The sequence below is a fragment of the Colius striatus genome, chromosome 2 (genome assembly GCF_028858725.1).
Source record: "Colius striatus isolate bColStr4 chromosome 2, bColStr4.1.hap1, whole genome shotgun sequence".
NCBI classification, from domain to species: Eukaryota; Metazoa; Chordata; class Aves; order Coliiformes; family Coliidae; genus Colius; species Colius striatus.
In genome coordinates, this window is record NC_084760.1 from 26161243 (window position 1) to 26183245 (window position 22003).

Here is a 22003-nt window from a genome sequence, read left to right on the forward strand (position 1 = left end):
AACCATTATGACAAACCATTGCAAAAGTGGCAAGAAAAATCATGAAAAACTGCAGATTTTCACATTTGTTCACAGAAGCAGTATGACTTTTTTATTACACTGTGCAGACCATTGCCCTCACACAGCTTCACGGCTTTTGGACAAGAGGAGATAGTCTCTTACAGTTTGTTTTCCCACTCCTACATTTAGTTATGCCATTTATACTGCTCCTGACAGAGACAGTGAATATAAGGCAGTAGGCACAGGTAAAGCAAATACACACTTGTCCACCACTCCACTTAGATACATAGAGCTTCTTAATGTGACTCACAGTATTCTTCTGTAACTCCCACAGTTCATAATTTACCTCTTCTGGAGTCTCTGACTGGAAGACTGGTAACACTTCTGGCCTTTTTTCTTGCCTAGCATTTTCACTAGCAAGAGTAAGGGCTCTAGAACTGGTACTAAATCCAGGTTGGTACTAATGGACTTGCTCTTCCCAATTAATGTAACTTACAGTTGAACTTTCCCAAATTCAAGCATGAAATTTTTAGGACTGATTTTAAAATACAGTACTAAATACATGCCTTGGAGCTACAGTGAGTTTCAGAATATCTGAGTTCTGCGGCTCGACTGGCTACACTGACTTAGAATATTTATTCCTTAGGAAAAAGACCACATGAAGCACTTAATAACCTTTTGCAACTGCTACAGATACACCACAATGCAGTACTTGTGGTTTCATAGCAAACATAAGGCTTAAATATTGATTCACGTTAATGAGAATTAGTAACATATTTTTTCTTCATATTTAAATCATTCAGCATTTGAATACAGAATGGAATTTCGAAGAATTTCCTACTAGATTGTGTGATTAGCATGTAAAAAACATTTAAAACCAAAAACCTGTAAGAAATGCAGCATGAAACTATATATTGGTTTCAGTTACAGTGATGCAGGTCCCATACATACAAATTTGTTAAAATCTTATGTTACAATTTTCTTAGTGCTTTAAGTTGCTTCACAGTTTGGGGGAGGGGTATTTTTTGTTACATATGTTTGTTTGGAAGTCGGGGATTTTTGCTGTATTGCTGATTACTGAGACATGCCCTGACAGTAAAAGCTGGCAGAAAACTGTCATCACTCATAGGATCCCATACAGATCTTTATTCTTTATTCATAGAGAGCTTTATTCTGATACAAAGTTTTTTGAAAGCTGTCAAAATCCACTAAAATAATTCTTGGATTAATTTGTGAAGTAAAATGTCAATATCCAGCGATTGCTGTAGAAGAAACATTTCATTATGGAGAATAATGAAAAAATAAAACCCTAAATCCATAAATCCTACTCACTTACTTTAAAAGACTAATGCATATTCCCAATAGGAAAATGAGGCATGACTGTGAAAGAAATCGCAGAAGAAAACTACAGATAATTGTTACAGATAATTTGTTCAACATCTTCATCATCAATCTGGATGAGAGGACCGAGTGTACCCTCAGCAAGTTCCCTGATGACACCAAACTGGGAGGACTGGCTGATTCCCCAGAAGGCTGTGCTGCCATTCATCAGGATCTCGATCGGCTGGAGAGTTGGGCACAGAGGAACCTCATGAGGTTCAACAAGGACAAGTGCAGAGTCCTGCATCTGGGAAGGAACAACCCCCTGCACCAGTACAGGCTGGGGGTCGAACTGCTGAAGAGCAGCTCTGCAGAGAGAGACCTGGGAGTCCTGGTTGATAATAAACTAACCATGAATCAGCAATGTGCCCTCCTGGCCAAGAAGGCCAATGGCATCCTGGGATGCATCAAGAAGAGTGTGGCAGGTCAAGAGAGGTTCTGCTCCCCCTCTACTCTGCCCTGGTGAGGCCTCATCTGGAGTCCTGTGTCCAGTTCTGGGCTTCTCAGCTCAAGAGGGACAGGGAACTTCTGGAACAAGTTCAGCGCAGGGCCACCAAGATGATCAGGGGACTGGAACATCTTCTTTATGAGGAAAGGCTGCAGGAACTGGGGCTGTTTAGTCTGGAGAAGACTGAGAGGGGACCTCAATAATATTTACAAATATCTAAATAGTGGGAGATTGGGACATCCCTTTTTTTCCTATAGTATTGTCATGGTTTAGGCCCATCAGGGAACAAAAGACCATGATTAGCCTCAAGTACCAAAGACCTGAGGATTGCCAAAGGGCAGGGAGAGCTTAATTGCCACTTAAGGTCCAGGACAAAACAGACCAGGCTACTCGGCTTGGGGAAGAAAACAGAACATAATTTAATGCAACACCAACTAAAGCATAACCATAAAATCCCAAAACACAACCAACATAAAACAACACAGAGTGGTACAATGATGAAGAGTACAACCAGCCCTTTAAGAACACCTTCTCCTCACTCCTCCCCTCTTCCTGGGCTCAGAGTCCTGATCCCGGTGCTTTTACCTCCTCCCCCGCTGAACGGCTCGGGCGGCAGGGAGTGGGGGTTTCAGTCAGTCTATTCCAGATAGCTTCTGCCACTTACCCCTCCTCAGGGCAGGTGGGCTCCACACCAGTCCTCCCTGCATGTCTGCAGGATACCTCACACACACGGCAGCCCTGCACAGGCTGCTCCGATGCACATTTATCCCAAAGGCTGCAGCTCCCTTCTGCCTCTGGTGTGGGGCTGCTCTGCGGTGTGCAGGCTCTCCAGCACGGCCTGCACCATGGCCACCTCCTCATAGAGTCTGTCACCTATCTCGGTGCACTCACATGGAGCTGCTGGTGACTCTCAGTCCTGTCATGGCCCTCCATGGGTTGCAGGGGTACAGCCTGCATTCTCACCACGGCTTGCAGAGGGCTCTCTGGTCTGGGGCTCTTCCTTCCTCCCTCCTTCTCTGACTCTGGGGTCCACAAGGCTGCCTCCATCTTGTATCACTCCTACAGCTCCTGCCAAGCACTTCAAATTCCTGTCCCTAAATAGTGATGGCAGAGGCACCAGATTGGCCCAGCCGGGCCAGAGGTGGGTGTGAACCCAGGAGCCGGGGGAGAGTTCAAAAACTCTTTACCAGGTCTTCACTGCAACCCACTCTCTGCTACCAAGCAAAAACCAGCTCCTTGCTAAACCATGATAGCTATCTAGCAACAGGACAAGGGGTAATAGGATGAAGCTGGAACACAAAAAGTTCCATTTAAACATAAGAAAAAACTATTTCACTCTGAGGGTGAGGGAGCAGTGGCACAGGCTGCCCAGGGAGAGTGTGGGGTCTCCTTCTCTGGAGGTCTTCAAGACTTGCCTGGACACATACCTATGCAACCTGATCTAGGTGAACCTGCTTCTGCAGGGGGTTTGGACTAGATGATCTCTAAAGGTCCCTTCCAACACCTACCATTCTATGATTCTATGATAATTAAGATGAGAGCTCAGGTCGAGAAATATGTGCAGTTTCAGTCTGGATGATCAGTGCTGGCTTGGAAATTCTCAGTGTGCCAAACTACTCTCTAGAACATGATTTTCTTCTAGATAAGGATAATTTTGAATTGACGTGGCTTCTCACACATATTTACCTACAGATATGATAGGTATAAAGCCCTTCTACTCAGGTGAGATCTAGGAATTATTAGACCTGCTTAAATGCAGTGTTGTTTGAGATACTTTTGGAGCCAAATTTAAGTTTTGCTTGGTGGATTTCAAGTTTAGATGCATTAACAGTAAGGAAGATGCAAAGCAGATGACCCTCTCCTCCATCTCTTGAGTATGTATGCTTTACTACATTAAATAATGAGTTGAATAGATCAATTTACCATTAAATCATAAACAGCATACTGGCACCCACTCACACGTAGACAAGTAAATTTACAGACCTTAATATTGGTGCAAATCTTATCAACTCTCCTTATATTATGTCCAGTGCCACTCTGTGTCAATCAGGGTACCTGGGTCACCCACACAGTAGCAGGTAAGATACAGAACCTAATGACCACTACACCTTCCTTTAAGTGCCAGCTGAAGATAAGCACTGTTACCTAAGGCCATCTAGTATTGCATTAGAAGTGTGAAGAACCTGAACACATTTTCCAAGAGACCACATTAAGGAAGAATGTAGAAGTCCTAGAAATTAAGATGTTCTAGAAATTTTCCTTAGTCCTCCACTGCAAAACCTTTCTCATTGCCATGCTTGCTGCTCCAGATGACCCACGCAGACATAATGGGTATTGGCCTCGTCTTTGTGTAAAATGATGAAATAGGTATTTTTCTTTTTTAATTAAATGAAAATTCTGATATGACAATCTGTCTTGAATGCTTAGAACAGACTTATTCAGAGACACTTGTACATATGTTGTGCTAACTGTAGCTCAGTAAAGTTAAATGTATATTTTTAAAGACAAAATCATAGCAGTTTTGCCCACAGAACAGGTAGGATGAGATTCAGTTCTCCTACATCTGAACTAATCATCCCCATGTGTCCTTTGCAGTCACTCTGATCTATTCAGACACCTACTTTAGAATAAGATTAACTGCACTTTACAATGAGTAGATCTCCATTGACTGTAAAGAAATACAAGGGCAACAAACGCAAATAAGACATCTGCACTGTATGAATTCCACACATTGTGACAAATGCAAATAAGAAGTGTTCATCAAGTCCTTACTGATATTATTTTTAGTTACAAAAACACCTCTACACTTTCCATTTTATATGGCAATACCCTCCCAGCTAGCATAGCCTCTCAGCTCCTCATCAAACACAGAAGCAGCTCTACTATCCAGCTAAAGTAGAAGTTAACAGTATGAATGATTTTCCCAAAGTCTCAGGAAGAGTTTATAGCTTTTTTTTATTCATCACTCACTCTTACAGAATGCTCACAGTGTAAGCTAATAACATGCACTTCACTCTGCTGTGGCATTAATTAATATTCATCAAACATATAAACTTTTGATGATACAGAATTGTTAAGTATTGTTATTGTGATTATTATGCAGTTTGACTTCAGCCTTGACTTCTGTTCACACTTCCTAGCTGTACTCTAATGGGAAGGTTGCAATAGACATGAGATTTCCACACCTGAAGTATCTGAACTTAATAAAATTGAAGTAACACTTCCATAGTAGAAGGTCAATAAAGGACTCAATAAAGAGCTTGTAAAGATGACCTGTGAATCATGGTCCCAGGTATTTGGATGCTAGTTCATTAAAATTAGTGATGCTTGTTCAAAGTTTTAATCAGGCACTGAAGATGTATAGAACATGCTATTGTCTGGATTTCAAGTGAACATCTTGAATCAAGATTTATAGACCAAATAGCAGAGAAGATCAGGTTATGGGAAAAGGACTTTTCAGTTGATGGACTAGTAGTTTCTTGTATATACATGACAATGTAGCCTTGTGTATTACAAGTATCTGAATATAGAATTTTTTGCTATTTTTTTAAAATTTTTATATAATTTTTAAAATTGAAGCCTTACTCTCAGCCATTACAACCATTCCCAGTTGATACGTTCTAACATTGACTCAGTTGAGAGAAACTTTCTATCACTGTTAAAAATACTTGCGTGTGCAGCTTGGTAAAACAAAACTCTGCATACTTTTAAACCCCAACAATAAGGGCTTAATTTAATTAAAACAATTTTTTTTAACCTTGAAAATTTAACCAGATATATCTGTTACTGAGAAAGATAACGGGTAGGTGTATAATGACATGCGTAATGTGTACTCACAATTTATCCCTTTCATGTTAGCAGGATTATGGAAGTATCACATTTGACTAAACACACAGCTTCAATGGAAATTTTCTTTTTCACATTCTAATGGTCAGCAGAAGATTTAATTCACAAGAATGACAAAATAGTTTCATCTGGAATTACAATGGGCAAGAATTGTTCTTTTAAAGGAGATTCTTCAGTTATTTTTTATTTCTTTCATTCTTTTAACTCTCGTTTAGGTTAGAGCACTTCTGTAAACCAACAGCAGATCAGCCAAATAAATGCAGGACATGTACAGTCCAGGATCACTACGTACTTTCAGGTCACTGTAGCACTTTCCACTTCTTCGCATTTTGAAACGAGCACCACAACTATCTAGAAATGGCAAATCTTAATGTTAAAAGGACTTAGAGATCAAAGCTCACCAGTTGCAACATAGCTGGTAAGGGAATACAAACGCAATCCTTACGTGAGTGCTAAATTTCCCTTACCAATACTTAAAGGAAAGGCAGTAACAAGGTACTCCAAGTAGATGCTTTTGCCTCTGAATTATACTTCTTAAGTCTTAATGGCATCCTATTTCTCTACCCATCTACTTTTTTTTATATGCCAAAATATTTTATGCCTCTGATATTTTTGTGTACTTAACTACAGGCAGCAATTAGAATGCTGGCATTTCCTGGCTACTAACATTTAAAGATTTTATCACAAGAGAGAAGGAGCATGTCATGTACTCATAAGGAACAAAATCGTTACCAACAACTGCTATTATTGGTATGATCCAAATAAACCCCGAATCAGTCATTTTTTATGTCTTAAGCTCCTGTTGTTCAGCAAGCAACAGAGTCACTAAGCATTTCAGGAGATTGGGCAAAAATGTATTTACTGATATAATTTTTTTAAAAGAAAAGGGAAAAAAAAGAAGGCATGAAACACAATCCTGCTCCTGTGTGAAACTACTCTAAATCACACTTTTTCTTTGACAAAAAAGTGTATGCATGAGGCACACAAAGTTAATGTAATGTTATGACACAGTTTTCAGCTTCCAGCAGAATTCAATGCATGAGAACAGTGGGTTCACTTGCAGCATTACACAATGAAAAAACAGTTATTTCTGATGACTTTGTGCACAGATACTGAATTTAAAAGCATCTTTATCAACAGTGAGAAAATGCAATTAAAACATTCACTCCTTCAAGAGCTGTTTAACTGTATGGCCAAAATTGTCCTGGAATGCATTTAAAAGAGGCTACCTTTAGATTTCCCTGATAGAATTCACCACATCAATATATACATCCCTCATGATAGAAATCCACCTCTGAGCCAGTTAACCCAAGCTCTGGTGATTGTAAACACTTCTAAGGTGCAATGTAGCCAACCAGCTTTAGGGGAAGACTGAATCACCCCTAGGACTGCCCATCCCACTCCGCTCATCATACAGGGAACCAAAAGTACCAGTAACTTTGAGTGTAGTGGTTTTCTGTGGCCAGGTGTTGGTGGTGGGGGGCTACAGGGGTGGCTTCTTTAAACAAAGAGCTGCTAGAAGCCTTCCTTATAGCTGACAGGGTCATTGCCAGTCAATTCTAAGATGGACTCACAGCTGACCAAGGCCAAGCCAATTAGTGACTGAGATAACACCTCTATCATTAACATATCTGAGAAGGGGAAGAAGTTGCAGCACAGATGCTGAACTGTAGTAGCAACAGAAGGGAGTGAGAATGAGACAGATCTCTGCAGACACCAAGGTCAGTGGAGAAGGAGGGGGAGGAGGTGCCCAGGCACTGGAAGAGAGGTTCCTCTCTGACCTGTGGTGAAGACCATGGTAAGGTAGCTGTGCCCCTGCAGTCCATGGAGGCCACCAGGGAGCAGAGATCAACTCACAGCCTGTGTAGGACCTCACGTCGGAGTGGGTGGATGCCTGAAGGAGGCTATGACTCTGTGGGAAGCCCATGCTGAAGCAAGTTCCTAGTAGGACCTAGGAACCTGTGGAGAGAGGAGTACACGCCAGAGCAGGTTTGCTGTCAGGATTTGTGACCTGGTTGGAGACCCATGTTGGAGCAGTCTGTCCCTGAAAGACTTTTCTCCCAGTGGATGACTCATGTTGGGGCCGAGTGTGAGGAGCTGCCCCCGTGGGATGCCCCATTCTGGAGCAGTTCGTGAGGAGCTGCAGCCCAAGGGAAGAACCCACACTGGAAAAGTTTGTGAGGGACTGTCTCCTGTGGGAGGGACCTCACACTGTAGCAGTGGGAAGTGTGAGGAAGCCTCCTCCTGAGAAGCAGCAGCGGCAAAGTCTATCAGTGATGAACTGACCACAACCCCCATCCCCCATACCACTGGGGAGTAAAAGGGAAAGTCCTGTGAAGAAGGAGTGGGGAGAGATGTTTTAAGATTCAGAGTTTATTCCTCATTTTCCCTGCTCTATTTTGATTGCTCATTAATAAATGAAACCATTTATCCCCAAGTTGAGTCTGTTTTGCCTATGACGCTAATTGCTGAGCGATCTCCCTGTCCTTTCCCGACTCGCAAACCGCTCATTGTATTTCTCTCTCTCCTGTCCAGTTTAGGAGGTGGAATGAAAAAACAACTTGGTGGGCACCTGGTATCCAGCCAGGGCTAAACCACCACACTGTGTTACTGACCTGACAGAGACAGCTACAACACACACATTAAATCAGACAAATATCATACATAGTAACAAAAGTCTTAGAAAGAAAAGAGTCTGTGAGTCCTCTTGACCACAACTTCTCTTTCCTTTAAAATGAGGATCACAAAAGGATGTAAAATATATTGTTACTGTGAGAAACAATAGATTAAGTTGTGAAAAGGAGCTAACATATTTCCTGAAGAGTCACAGAATTTGCAAGGCAACATTTCCTAGTACCATACATATAGGACCAGCATTATGCATAGATGTAATGTTCTTATTTGTCTCAGAAAATATTCAATAGATCCAATGAAAGAACCAACAATATCAGAATTAGAATAGTGAGGGAAGGAGACAGCAGAGAACATAAGAAGGAAAAAAGCTAGCAAGGAAGAGCTGCATTAATTTCTATAAAGAACTTAATGTTTCTCTGTTAGGAAAATCTAATCCACTGTAAGACCTCTGACTGTAGGAGCGGGGGTCAAGGAAAGGTGATCTCTTAAGACAAAGCAGGAGCATTACTTTACATAGGGGAGCCCCTGCGGAGCTCCACCTTGCAGCACTGGTACAGGAGAGTTCCTAACAGCACTGGTGAGGGATACATAAACCAGGATTTTACCAGCTCCTGACTTTGCCAAGAAGGATCATATCTCCTCTCAGCCTCCTCCTCTCCAGGCTAAGCAATCCCAGATCCCTCAGTTGTTCCTCATCAAACTTCTCCTCCAGACCCTTCACTAGCCTTGTTGCCCATTTATGGACATGCTCCTGCACCTCAATGTCCTTATTGTAGTCAGGGGCCCAGAACTGGACACAGTATTAGAGGTATGGTCTCACCAGCACCGAGTATAGGGGGACAATCACTTCCCTGGTCCTGCTGGCCATGCTATTTGTGATACAAGCCAAGATGCCATTGGCTTTCTTGGCCACCCAGGCACACTGCTGGCTCATGTTCAGCTGCTGTCAATCAACTCCCAGGTCCTTTTCCTCTGGGCAGATTTCCAGCCACACATGTCCAAATCTGTAGAGTTTCATGGTGGTGTTGTGGCCCAAGTGCAGGACTCGGCACTTGGCCTTGTTGAACCTCATACAATTGTCCTCGGGTCATCACTCCAGCCTGTCCAGGTCCCTCTGAAGAGTCTTCCTGCCCTAAAGCAGATGAACGCTCCCACCCATCTTGGTGTCATCTGCAAACTTACTGAGGATGCACTCAATCTCTTCATCCTGATCATTGATCTTAAACAGAACAGACCCCAACACTGAGCTCTGGGGAACACCACTGGTGATCAGCCAGTAACTGGATTTAACTCCATTCACTACGGCTCTCTGGGCCCAGTCATCCAGTTTTCCACTCATCACAGAATAGGTCCATCCAAGCCATGGGCAGCCAGTTTCTCCAGGGAATTATGTGGGGGACTGTGGTGAAGGCTCTACTTAAGTCCAGGAAGAGCACATCCACAGCTGCAAGAGAAAGGGAAGCCTGGAATAAAGGAAGAGACATGACACCTGCACCCCTTACTGCTCATGCCTTTGAAGGACTTCAGAGAGAGAATGCTTTGCTGGTTTTAGTAAGCTGCCTGCTTTACAGAAAGGGGATATTAATTAGCTAATAAAGGTTGTCATAACAGGCCTGACATATGCAATAAATACTGAGGGTCACTGGATCTTTTTTTGGCTCGCTTAAAGCTTATCTTATATTTAATACTGCTTATTGATTTCATTTAGACCAAAAATAATTTCATCTTCTGGAGCAGTATTTAAAATAGATCACGCATGGTCAGCTCTTTCAAAGGAAATTTCTAAAAATGATGGAAAAGCACACACAGCCATGTTCAAGATAAACACTAAATCTGTTACCCTTCTCGGACTTTAATGGGGATGAGCAGAGAGGAGTGCTGACTGTTATCTTTCTAAACACTGCTACCTGAAGGGAGGTCAGTGTCTAACCAGCACAGCGAGTTTTAGATCTTGTAATTGAGGTTTCAAAGTATAACACAGGATTATGCTGAGCATTAGTGTGGTCTGAAGACATCATCTTGGATGGAAACAGTGATTTTGAGATGTCCACTCCTCCAAGCACCTCCTTCCAGGTTTCTCTGATGTCATCAGAGGAATGGCCTAAAATACTACAGTAATTCCCATCACACCAGTGACTGGGGTAGCTCACAGCAAGTTCAGAGAGATGGGCAACTCACTGACATCACAGAAAAATGGTCGTGCCCACTTGCAGACAATTTACAGTAGGCCACAAGCCCCAAAGGTGGTACATTCATCAGCAGTGCAGAGGCAGGGCAAGTGCCACTATGGCATCCTGTGCAGCCAAGTCTTGGTCTTGGGCACCTAGCACATCTTCAGTGGTCACTGATGGAAGAGGAGCCTATCAAACAAGGGGACTGCAAAGTTTCAAGAGAATAACTTAGTGATGTTCTCTCTTAAGGCACTAGTAAATATATATTCCAGCCCAGTGTTTTAGGGTATTGGGCTACTTTTGAGACAAGAGCAAGAACAGAAAGAAAATGCTGTTTCCCAGTTTTCTGTTACAATAATAATTGGAACATAGATTATTTGCTCATATAGCACAAAGTGAAGCCAAAAATACAGCTTCTACTGTAGGCAGTCTTCACTCTTGACTTGAAAATGCCTATACTTGCTCTGTCAAAATTAGGTGATTTTTTTTAAGCACATTTCACTCAAAGAGTTAATCTATTTCAAGTCACTCCTTCAGAGTAAAGCTACAGTGAAAAGAACTAAAGCATGACATAGCTCAAATATGACAACAAAACCAAAAGCCCCCCTCACAGCAAGGCATGTGTTTAATACCTTTACCAGCTGGTCAGAGTTCAGTGGCAAAAGCTTCCTTGTTCAAACAGATGAAGTCAAACATTTCAAATACTGGATGGCTGGATATCACCGGGAAGTAGGCTAATTTGTGAAAACTAAATACAAATACGCTGAAGCCTGAGCAACTGACAGTTCGAGTTTGCATGCAGGCAGCACAATGTTCTCTAAGCATATCTGAAGAGCACTTTATGTGCACTCATTTATTATATCAAATAACAAACACAAATGCATTTAAAACTCCAGGATCTGTTTTAAATTTGTTTTCCCAGTGAAGCTGTTTCCATCAAAGTCAATGCTTTCAGTCAGGTACAGCTCCCCTTGTGTGATGGTAACACACACCTAGGGCAAGACTTGGTTATTTGCAGATGGGTTTCTGGTGTTATCTGAGAAACACTGAGACACCTGAGGCTGACAGATACATATCAAGTTGGTGGATCCTTGTGAAGCAATGTTTGAAGGGCAGAAGGGTGGCCCTGAGCTCTTCAGCAGTGGCAGAGAAAGGCCATCCTGGGCAGGTGATGCCCCCTGTGAGGTGCTGTGTGCCTCTGGCCTGGACACCAGTCTCTGTTGTATTAGCCAGGTCTGAATGGGTGTCTTGGAGATGCTGAGGCACCTCAAGTGATACTGGGCCCTAAAGGGAGTCAAATTCCCAGCACAAGCCAGTGCTATCAAAGTGTTTCCTTCTGTCAAAAATTAGGATGCTGCTTTCTCCTTCACCCCTCGACTTATTCAAATGACAAGGAACCAAGCACAGGTAAAACAAATAAATTACCAGTGTGCAAGAGAAAGCCTGCAGTTTCATGGAGATCAAACCACAAATGGAAACAGAGATCTCAGTCAGCCCCTTTTACTGCATCAAGAAAATTAAGCAAAGGCCCAGGTTCAGACACAAACACGTGTGGAGGGTATTTTTATAGGAATTCATAAATATATCACTTCACACCAGTTGAAATTTCCAAGTAGCCTGCTGTGGGGAAAAAAATTTAAAATGCTATTATCCACAACATTCAGAAAAATGTTGCTGTTTCCTGGTGACAATAGGCAACATTCCAGTAAAGTATTTTTGTTGACATCTGAATAAAACTTTAAAGTCATGTATGAGGAAGAACAGAATTCTATACATAACCACTGAATGATATTATATCATACTTCAATTTTTATAGGAATCAGTTCTATTGTGTTTAGTTTTTCAATTCATTAGTTTTTCTATATACTTAGGAACAATTAACTGCCTCCATGTGGAAAAAAGTGAAATTATTACTAGTTTCATCTTCATAATGACTATATTAATATTAATTTGATACTGCTCAGTATTGTTAATTCTATATTATCTTCTGGCTTTCCACTTTGTTTTGCTTTATTTTATTATACTTTAGTCACTTCTTTTGCCTTTTTTTTTCCCGTGGGAATATTTCAATTACTCTTAAAATTCTGGTGAAATCTAAGGATACTAAGATACTAAGCTACTGTTAGGTCTGCAATTTTAACTCTTTTTCCACTCCCCTTTGTGGAAGGTACATGAATGCTTGGGTATGATCACAAGTTGTTGCTTATGTATACAGGTGTTTTTTCTAACAGGTTTATGGTGTATAGGTTGGCACAGATTTGTGTTGAAACAGTACATGAAAAAAAAAAAAAGAATATCACAAAGTCCTCTAGACCAAACCACACAGTATTAGTAGCTATAGCCAAAAAAATAGTAGTACTGGATAGTAAGTTTTCACAGATAAAATTCTTAAAGGGAATACATCGGTAAGTTTTTATTAAGTAATATTTCAGTGTATCCATTATCTTTCATAATGGGGACATCTTGCATTCAGAGAGATTTCACCAGTGGTAGTGCTTACAAGAGCTGGACACATTTATGAAGGGAGGTTAAAGCTGGAGAAGATGCTTTTATGTTTTGCTCTGAAAAAAATGAAGAGTGATGTCTTTCAGAAAAGAATTCACATGGGAACAGCCTGGTTGCCAAGAATACTTTGTTCCTTGTGCTCCAAAATCAGAAATACAGGAAAAATTTGTTCTGTTGGTCAAGAGGAATGCAGTTTATGTGACAAGTCTTGATAATAACAAGATATTCCTTCATGGTAACTTGGATCAGATGAAAGATGTTCAAAAAGAGAGGCAAATTTTATTCACCGTTGTGAGGCATTATACAACTGAAATTAAGGGCAGTGTAATGTTTTCTTGCAGTAAACGACTTCCTGGGGTTTTCTTTGACAAGTTACCCTATTTTATGGGTAATCTGTTTTCCGAGTAAAGAAGGCTACAAATAAGGAGCCTGGCAGCTACTTCACATCAGTTGAGTCCCTTCTAAACAGTTATAGGCATCAAAATGTTGATGACTGTTTCTAGTCTGTGCCGTTTTATCTTTTACACATGAAAATACACAAGTCTGTCGATCTTTCACGATGCAGTTTGTGAAGCATGTACAATGCCTCAGGATAGAGATGTTACGCAGCTTTTTCCTGCACCTTACATGTAACCAGAACAAGACAGTGAAAATAAGTCATCCCCTGTACTATCCTTTTAGGATCTCTTTGCTCTCATATTTAGACACTTTAATCTATATCCTTGATCATTCGTCTCCTTTTCTTCTGGTGTCAAGCAGTACCACAACGCTTCCCTAAAACCCTTCACAATACTCTCCATTTTTTCCCAGTGTTAACCCAGGCTTGTTCGTGCATCAGAAGTGCAGGGAAACACAAACGTTAACATTCTAAGTTGCACTTAGAGCACTGATCTTTCAAGTACTGAAGTAAAATGTTATCTTTTATTTCAACACTGTAACCAGAATGCAAGGCTCCACATATTCTCTCCATTCTCACGCATCACACTAGTTTGCTAAGTCTCAGGGCCCATCTACATGTTGTGGAATAACAGATTTGTCAGAACATTTAAAATTAAATTCCATCAAACTGCGAAGGACACCACAAAGTTTTTTTAAATCATAGAGTGCAATTTAAAGAAATTAATAAACATAGAGAAAATATTCTATTAAAGTAAGTTTGGAAAAGGCATTTGTTATCTTTCTGAAAGAAAACCAAACCACTGAAAAGAAAAATAAAGTGTATTACATTACTTGGATGTGCAACTAAATAGAAGGTTACCTACAAGTAGATGCTAGAAAAGCTCCTGAAAGAGACTGCAGTCTGAATGTTATATGGTTATATATGAGAAACTTTTCTATTTTATTGATCAAAGTAGTATTCAACAGACTGGTGTAGTGGCACTTCTCAGCTTTGTATTTTTCTTTATAATTTTTAGGGCAGCAATTCATGGCCATTTTGGAAAGTAAATAGAAATATAAAATGACAGGGAATTGATGAGAGATCTGACACTGGTTAGCAAAGGAAGTGTGGTTTGTAATTTATCCATGACAAGGCGTATTTGAGAGTGACTTCCACTCTGCTCTAAATGGTAAGCGCTGGCTATGTTAAAAATATTGATGTATCAGATGAGACAGTTATTAAGGAATGTGAAATCTCCAAAAGCACCATAAAAAGAAAATACTAACTTGCAATAAAATAATTGAGAAAAGGAGCAATATTTTTGTCAAAAAGAAAACTCAAACCCAAATAATATAAGAATATTAATTGTACTATAAATGACCTCAAGAATGAATACACATTACTATAGGGGATCTTTTATTGGTGGACATAGAACATTTCCAATGATTTATGTAACCTTTAACAATTTATCTTAGCTGCAGAGAAATATTTTCAGGGAGGAAAAGGAGAAAAACTTTGGGAAGCATCCAAAATTGATCTATCACTTCTTAATTTGAAAAGAAATATTGGAGACCTTCAAACTATGGAATTTAACTACTTAGTTCTATTATAATGCTTTGGTCATCTGTTTCATTATTTTCAAAGGTCAGTGTATCTGTCTTTGAATTCATAAAGTAATACATAACTTTCTAAATCTCGTTGCAGCTGAAATCTTAAAGTGCAGATAGTTCAAGTTTTCCTAAGAAAGGTCAGTGTAATATAAGAATGTATCACTTCACAAAAGGAGGAAAGAACCTAAAAAAACAACAGACAAGCTTTTCCCTTTTAGAAGTGTCATGTACATTCAGATTTTAGAGTGTTAAATTTTAAATTAACATTTTAAAAAATTGTTACCAAATTGCCTACCATTCATATTATTATAAAAGCACAAGATATCATAACTAATTGCATCCCTCTTCAACTCTGTCAAAATAATTCCTTATGATTCTGTGAAACATTTCACTTACTATTCTCACCTCTCGCACAATAAAAGCTGATGTGCATGGAGATGTGAGATGCTATAAAACCTAATGCATTTCAGGGCTGGCAGAAAAAGTAACGCTGCATTTTGAGATGTACTGGTGCCTTTTCTGTATATAATGCTATAAGGTGCAGGTACTTGTGACAAAAGCATTCTAATCGTAGTTATTGCAGTTTAAGGAAACTGTATGTTATGAAGGAGCTATGCTTAGTCTATATGTAACTCTAGTTTTCTCAGTGTAGTAAAACTTACGGGGAAAAAAAGCACATACCTGTTTATCCATTTGAATCCCAGAAAGGAACAGAGTAAATTTAAATTTTTGTTAAGCTACTAAGAAAATATCACTTACATGAGTTAATTCTAAATTAATCTTTTCAATATCAGAGTTTCTGTGTTAAATCTAACAAATTATCTAGCTCTGAAAACTAATTTTGTGCATTTGCAGTATGAATAGAAACTATAGTAGCTGTTCCTAAATGACACCGTTTGTAAAACAGACCCTCAAATGAGTGAGATCAACACCTCAGACTGTAAGAAAAATCAAATTACAGAGTATATAATGAAAAACAGAAACACTTAACAATCACATTTTTAAGACATCTTACCTTTAAGTAAAACATTATGGCAAAGATAACCCCAAAATAACCAAAGAACAGGCCAGATGATGGATAACGAAGCCACAAACCACCATTAAAGAAGAGATCAGTTTCATGTCCTGCAGCCAGAAGGGGCTGGAAACATCAGAGGGGCATGAATTCTCCTTCAGAGGGAAGGTGAAGCTTGTGTCACTCTTACCAATGGGAGCTCAAAGCCTTCCCAGTTAGAGGTTATAAATACTTCTTACTCTACGCAACATGTTCTTGCTAAGTGATATCTTTATGCCCCATTTTTTTTTAAAAAACAAATAAGCATTATTAAGTCTATATATTATTTCCTTTACATCATGTTGTCAGGAGGAAGCTGTTAAGGGTATGATAAGGAATTCAGATGCATAGTCTTTTCAAGAAATTTGACCGTGCTTTTTCCATTTCCTTTTCTAGCATAAAAAAGGAGCCATATTCTTCCTGTAGCTTCAACTATGCAGGATTTGAAAGGCTGTAAGATCAAGGGAAACAAATCAAAGGAAGAAAAGCAAGCTTTGTCCCCCTTTCTGCTCATCAGGGAAGATAATTGTTATCAATCTCTCAAACTAAATAGTATATTTATTCATTTAAGCAAAAACTGCTATTGCACAGAAGATAAAGGTGGCCTTATACTGATGCTCTTTGGAAAGAATTTCACTCTGCATGAATGAAGCAAAAGTGTCATCTTTTATCTTACCTGGACTTTGTTTAGACAAATTCAATAGACTAAAAGTATTTATTCTCTGTAGCTTTATATCCCAATGACTTATTAAGCCACAAATCAATAAGAATGTGAAAGTGGAAGATCCTCTGGGTTTTTTTCTTCCTTCATCCTATTTTTAGATTACTGTAAAAGAAATAAAAGAAGCAGAAACTACTTAAGAGTCTCTCTCTGTCTTCCATTCAGGGGGAAAAAAGGCCAAAAATGAACTCCCGCTTGTGGCAACTGAAGCTATTAGTTCAGTGGTGTTTTTATAGGCTACCTGTGAAACCAAAAGGCAGGTGTAAAAGTTAGGAAGTTCTTTCTACTTCTCACTGCCAGTAAAACACACAGCAAGATACTTCCGTACCCCTACAGCTGCATAAGCTCTAAAAACGACCATGCAAGAGTGAAATGGTTTGAACAAAGTTTCCTTAAGGGCTAAGTTGATCATCTACATCATTAATAATATCACACATGATTTCTATGAAAAGTCACCAGCCTATCTGTTTGCAAAACAAAGACAATTGTTGGAAACTTTGCTGATATTTTATGATATGTAATTTGCATAACATTATTAAAGCATTAAAAAGTTTTACAATGCAAGTCATACTGTCAAGAAGTAAAGAATCACACGAAACTAATTCAGTCGACTTTCAACGGACAAAAATAAATCACATGCCAGGAATTCAACATATTAAGAAATCCTGGCATGCTAAGGGCAATTAGATTCCAGACAAGATTAAACAATGAATTTGCATTCTCCCACATACCTTAGAGACTATCGAAAATACAGAACCACCTAAATTAAATAAGATAATAAAGATGTGGTACAAAAAAAGTGTTTTGAATTGTTATTCTCAATACTGATCTGCTACTTGTCCAGGCAACACAGGAGAGTGGTTCCCTCTGAAAGGCAGCACTCTAGAAGCTGAATACCACTGAAGCAACCTCTCAGCTTCCAGGATGAAATATGTATCAGAGACACCTTTCATAAACATTGCACAAGAGACTGGTGTCCAATTTTTCCCTAAATTTGTGTTTCTTACTTCTACATTTTCCTATTTTCAACTTCATTATTAAGACTTAACCTCTACATTTGCTAGAATAAACTGGCTTGCAACAACTTCTTACATTCAAACAGAGCTCAAGTCAATCTGACAACCCTTAAGATGCTCTTCTTTCCTTTGACATAGCAGAATTAATTTTTAAAGAGAGTATTTAAGGTGGAAGATACAAAACTGAAAGTGGTGGAAGGATTCTGAGTGGAGAAAGAGAATGTATGAAGGACCTAAGACAAGCATCTATACCAAGTGCTGGTGTATACTTCTCTTTCTTTGTGTATATGTACAAAATACGTACTGAATCTCTAAATTACTGATTTTTGTCATGTTGGATTTATGTATGTATTTGCCTATATTTTTAATATGTTTTATTATTGACTATTTAGCTACTTAATCTACAGAAAGTGGCAGCAGCATCTACTGAAGACAGTAGATACCAGTTCCTCTTGTGAGACAAAAGCCTTCATCTACAGTGTACCTGATGCATCTCTGATAATTGCAGGTGTAGGAGACATTCACTACCAAAAGCAGAAAGAAAATATTTTTAGATCATAAGAATATATGGTTATAAAACTACCAAAAAAAAAAAAAAAGTAAAAGGCCAAAGGCCAGTGCCATATTGAAAGGTTTCACAGAACCTTAAGGGTTAGAAGGGACCTTCAGAGATCATCTATTCCAACCTCCTGCCAGAGCAGGCCCACCTAGAGTAGGTCACACAGGAACTCTTCCAGGTGGGTTTTGAATGTCTCCAAGGAAGGAGACATATTGTTCATTTTCAAGACTTGCAAGGACAGAGAAATATGATAAAAGTGGAATGAAAATGCATGGAAAATAAGTAAATTTTATGCACAAAAGAAGTATTTAAGACAGTACCATGAGAAACTGATGAAAGTGAGACCAAAGATACATGTATGCTGATTGAGAAATCTAACTGCAGTGATTTCCATCCTCTCATAACAACTGTGCAAGTACTAAGTGCATAAACTGCTACTTGACATTTCCTAAATAAATATCATGAGAAGAGTACTTATTTTACTTTAATGAATCATTTTGGCCCCTGCAACAGAAAGTAGCTGTGATGAACTATAATCTGTTTCGGGAAATGTAATTCTAGAATGGAGATATATATGGACTGAAATATGAGAAGTTGTGGTCTGCAACAGGTCTACTTTAAAGGAGATTCTGATTCATCCATGCCCACTTCTACTTATATTTGATCATAGCTGTTGACACACTGTATCTGCCATGCAGAGAAATTTCTCTACTAGAAAGAAAGCCATATGGTCCGTGGATGACTATGAATTTTCACAAGGCAAACTGAACTACATATCCACTTTTTTTTTAATGTAGTTATTCAGCAAACTAAATATTTTCAATTCAGGTGAGATACTTTGGCCCACATAATACATTTCTAGGAACTGAAAGTCTCTCTTAAATAAAATCCCAATCAGTAAGTTAACACTAACTTTCTGTGTTAGTGGTCATCTTGTTCACCATGTATGGTTAGATAAATACACTGTAGTCTTTACCTGAAGCAGCAAATAAGACTTGTTTTGTTCATAGTGCAGAACTAAAGCAGTTAGTTTTGACTGATGTAGTTTGCAAGGGTCTCGGGGAAAAAACAGGAGTTTATTTCAATGTTCTTTTTATTACCAAAACTACTCACAGGATTGCCATAGCTATACAATGAAATTGCTTTGACTACTTGTAACGGCAAATAGGAAAAAAAGTTCCTGTCAAAGGCAGGTGTGAAATAACATTTTACTACCTTTGCTAAGGTACAAAAAACCCTATTCCAATAATTACTCCAATGTCCATAATTTAGTCAGACAAAGCTCTCAATGACATTGAAATTTAGTTATGTGGACTGTGTCTAAGAATATTTCCTATTAGAACATCTGCTGACAGAAAAAAATGTTCAACTATGAAGTCAACATCACTGGAGTCACCATCCCACAAGGATGCTGAAGGCTATGGTTTAGCTTAGTGACAGGCTTGGCAGTGTGAGGTTAGTGGTTGGACTTCATGACCTTAAAGGTCTTTTCCAACCTTATCAATTCTGTGATTCTATGAAGCGGTAACTTGACCAGAACAGGCAGTGTACAAGAAAGTGGGCAGAGGGTACCCTCTGAGTGGAATGCTACCTGGTGTTAGATATAGTGGAAACTGAATAGCCAAGCTTTCCTCAGGATCAAATATGAGTGTCTTATTCAGAGATACATTTCTCCTATCACATCTACCAACTAATATTAAAAGTAGCTTGCTTCATATATTGGAACTTATTAGAATGGGGTTTTTTTGCTAGCCATAATGGACTTTTACATGTTTATCTTGATTTGTTAACTTTAAGAGCTTGGCATAGTCAACAATATCACCATTAATACTGATGAGAATTTGTCCTACATAAATGCACAATTCCAATCCCACTATGTCATTTAGGAATATTATTATCAATTTAGCAAAACTTGGATTCAATTGTGCGGATTTACACATTATATAGACAAAACACATTCTTCTCATCACTTCTGTCAAACGCAGTCTATGTTTGCTGGTTGACAAATGCTCATTTAAAGCATTTATTACTTCAAGTGTAATTTCAACTTGTATCACAAATTTAAACTCACTTCAGAAGGACTAGAAATTCTAAAAAGTTAACAGAAGTATGCACTATGCTGTTGTAGTTCAAACTAGATATACATGTAACTAAACGCAAAGATCTACCAATGTATTTGATAGTCTTAGTTTTTATTTCATGTGTAAGTGAACAATGGCATAATAAATGAGTTCTTTAATGTCAGATCACACAGGGTCTGACTACAGTACACAGAATTAAATCTCCAATGCATACTTCTTGTAAAACTATTAAACATCATCTGAGTCCATTTTAACTAGACATCTCAAAAGTGTGGAAAATGAAAAACATTTCAAATAGAAATGATGAAATCTGGTTAGCAGTGTAAAAATAGCTACATGCAGTAAAATTAAAACTTGCAATTCTGAATGAAAGTGTTTTGTGCAAACCATCTGGAAATGACTTGAAAGTATAATTGCTATATTGCTGAAAGCACAGCAATATCAAACTTCCACTCGTCCTATTTTACCTGTTTTCCAGATAAAACACGTCAAAAAAATGAAACTAATCACAGATGTGAAAAGCTGATACTTCAAACATATTTGCATTATGAAATTGTATCATCCCCTGCTCTACCCTGAGGCATTTTTTTAAAACGAACCCAGTACATCAATATGTTCCCCTGACATACTCTAAGCTCAGCACCATACATGAGATTTCTCAGTCATGCACACTTGGATCTACACTCAGTCTGACTGAAGAGACCCTTCCTCCTAGCTGGATGCACGTTTGCTGCTACCTACTACCTAAGTAGTATTTCACATTTTGCCCGTGCTCGGCTTGTGATGCCAACTCGAAGCACACAGAAATATACAGAAAACACTCCAGCACCGAGAAGGACACTTGAGTTTCGCAGCCCTGTTCCCGGGTTCACACCACCCAGAGTGACTGGAGCACTTGAGCTCCTTTCGAGTGCTTTAATTTGGAAGAAATTCAACTATCACCTGCTCCCAAGACGCACTAAGCAGCCGTAAGCCGCCGCCGCAACGAGGAACAAACAGAAACGAACAACGAAAGGTTAGTCACTCGAGATGAGAAACCCTCGGAAGTTTCGGGGAAGTTGAGGCCAAAGCACTTATGCGTGTGCATTGAACGCCGAGCTGCTCGGCATCGGCTCAGCCGCCGGAACTGGGGCACCAGCAGTGCAAGAATTAGGTTACGAAGGCGACAGAAAGCGGAGCCCCTCCGGCACTTCGTGCCGGCTGGAAGGCTCTCCCCCCACCTTCCCCCGCACCGGCCCTTCCGCTTCGCTCCGCATCGGGCCGGGGGCCGAGGCGGCCGCCCGGCTCCCGCCCGCCCCGAGGTGGCGGCCGGCAGATCCGCTACGGGAGACCGGCAGTTTCGGTGAAGCGAAATGGGTCGGAGCTCGCTGCATTTCAATTGTAATGCCGGTTTAACGATATTATTACACTAGCAGACGGTGTTCCAAAGGACGGCGGAGGCGCCCGGCCAAGCTGGAGGCAAACATCGCCATCTCCGCGGGGAGGGCCGCCCCTGATCGCCCCGGAGACCGGAGCCAACGCGGCAGGTGCCTCCGACGCCCACCTCCGCGCTCCAGTTGCGCGCCCGCGGACTTTTCCAAGTGCGTCGAGCCCTGCGCG

At 39.8% G+C, this 22003-nt stretch overlaps 1 protein-coding gene across 1 annotated transcript in view; it reads right to left on the reverse strand.

The window, feature by feature from the left end:
- DLGAP2 (DLG associated protein 2) overlaps positions 1-22003 on the reverse strand; it is a 466793-nt gene that overhangs the window by 443852 nt on the left and 938 nt on the right. The window lies entirely within an intron of this gene.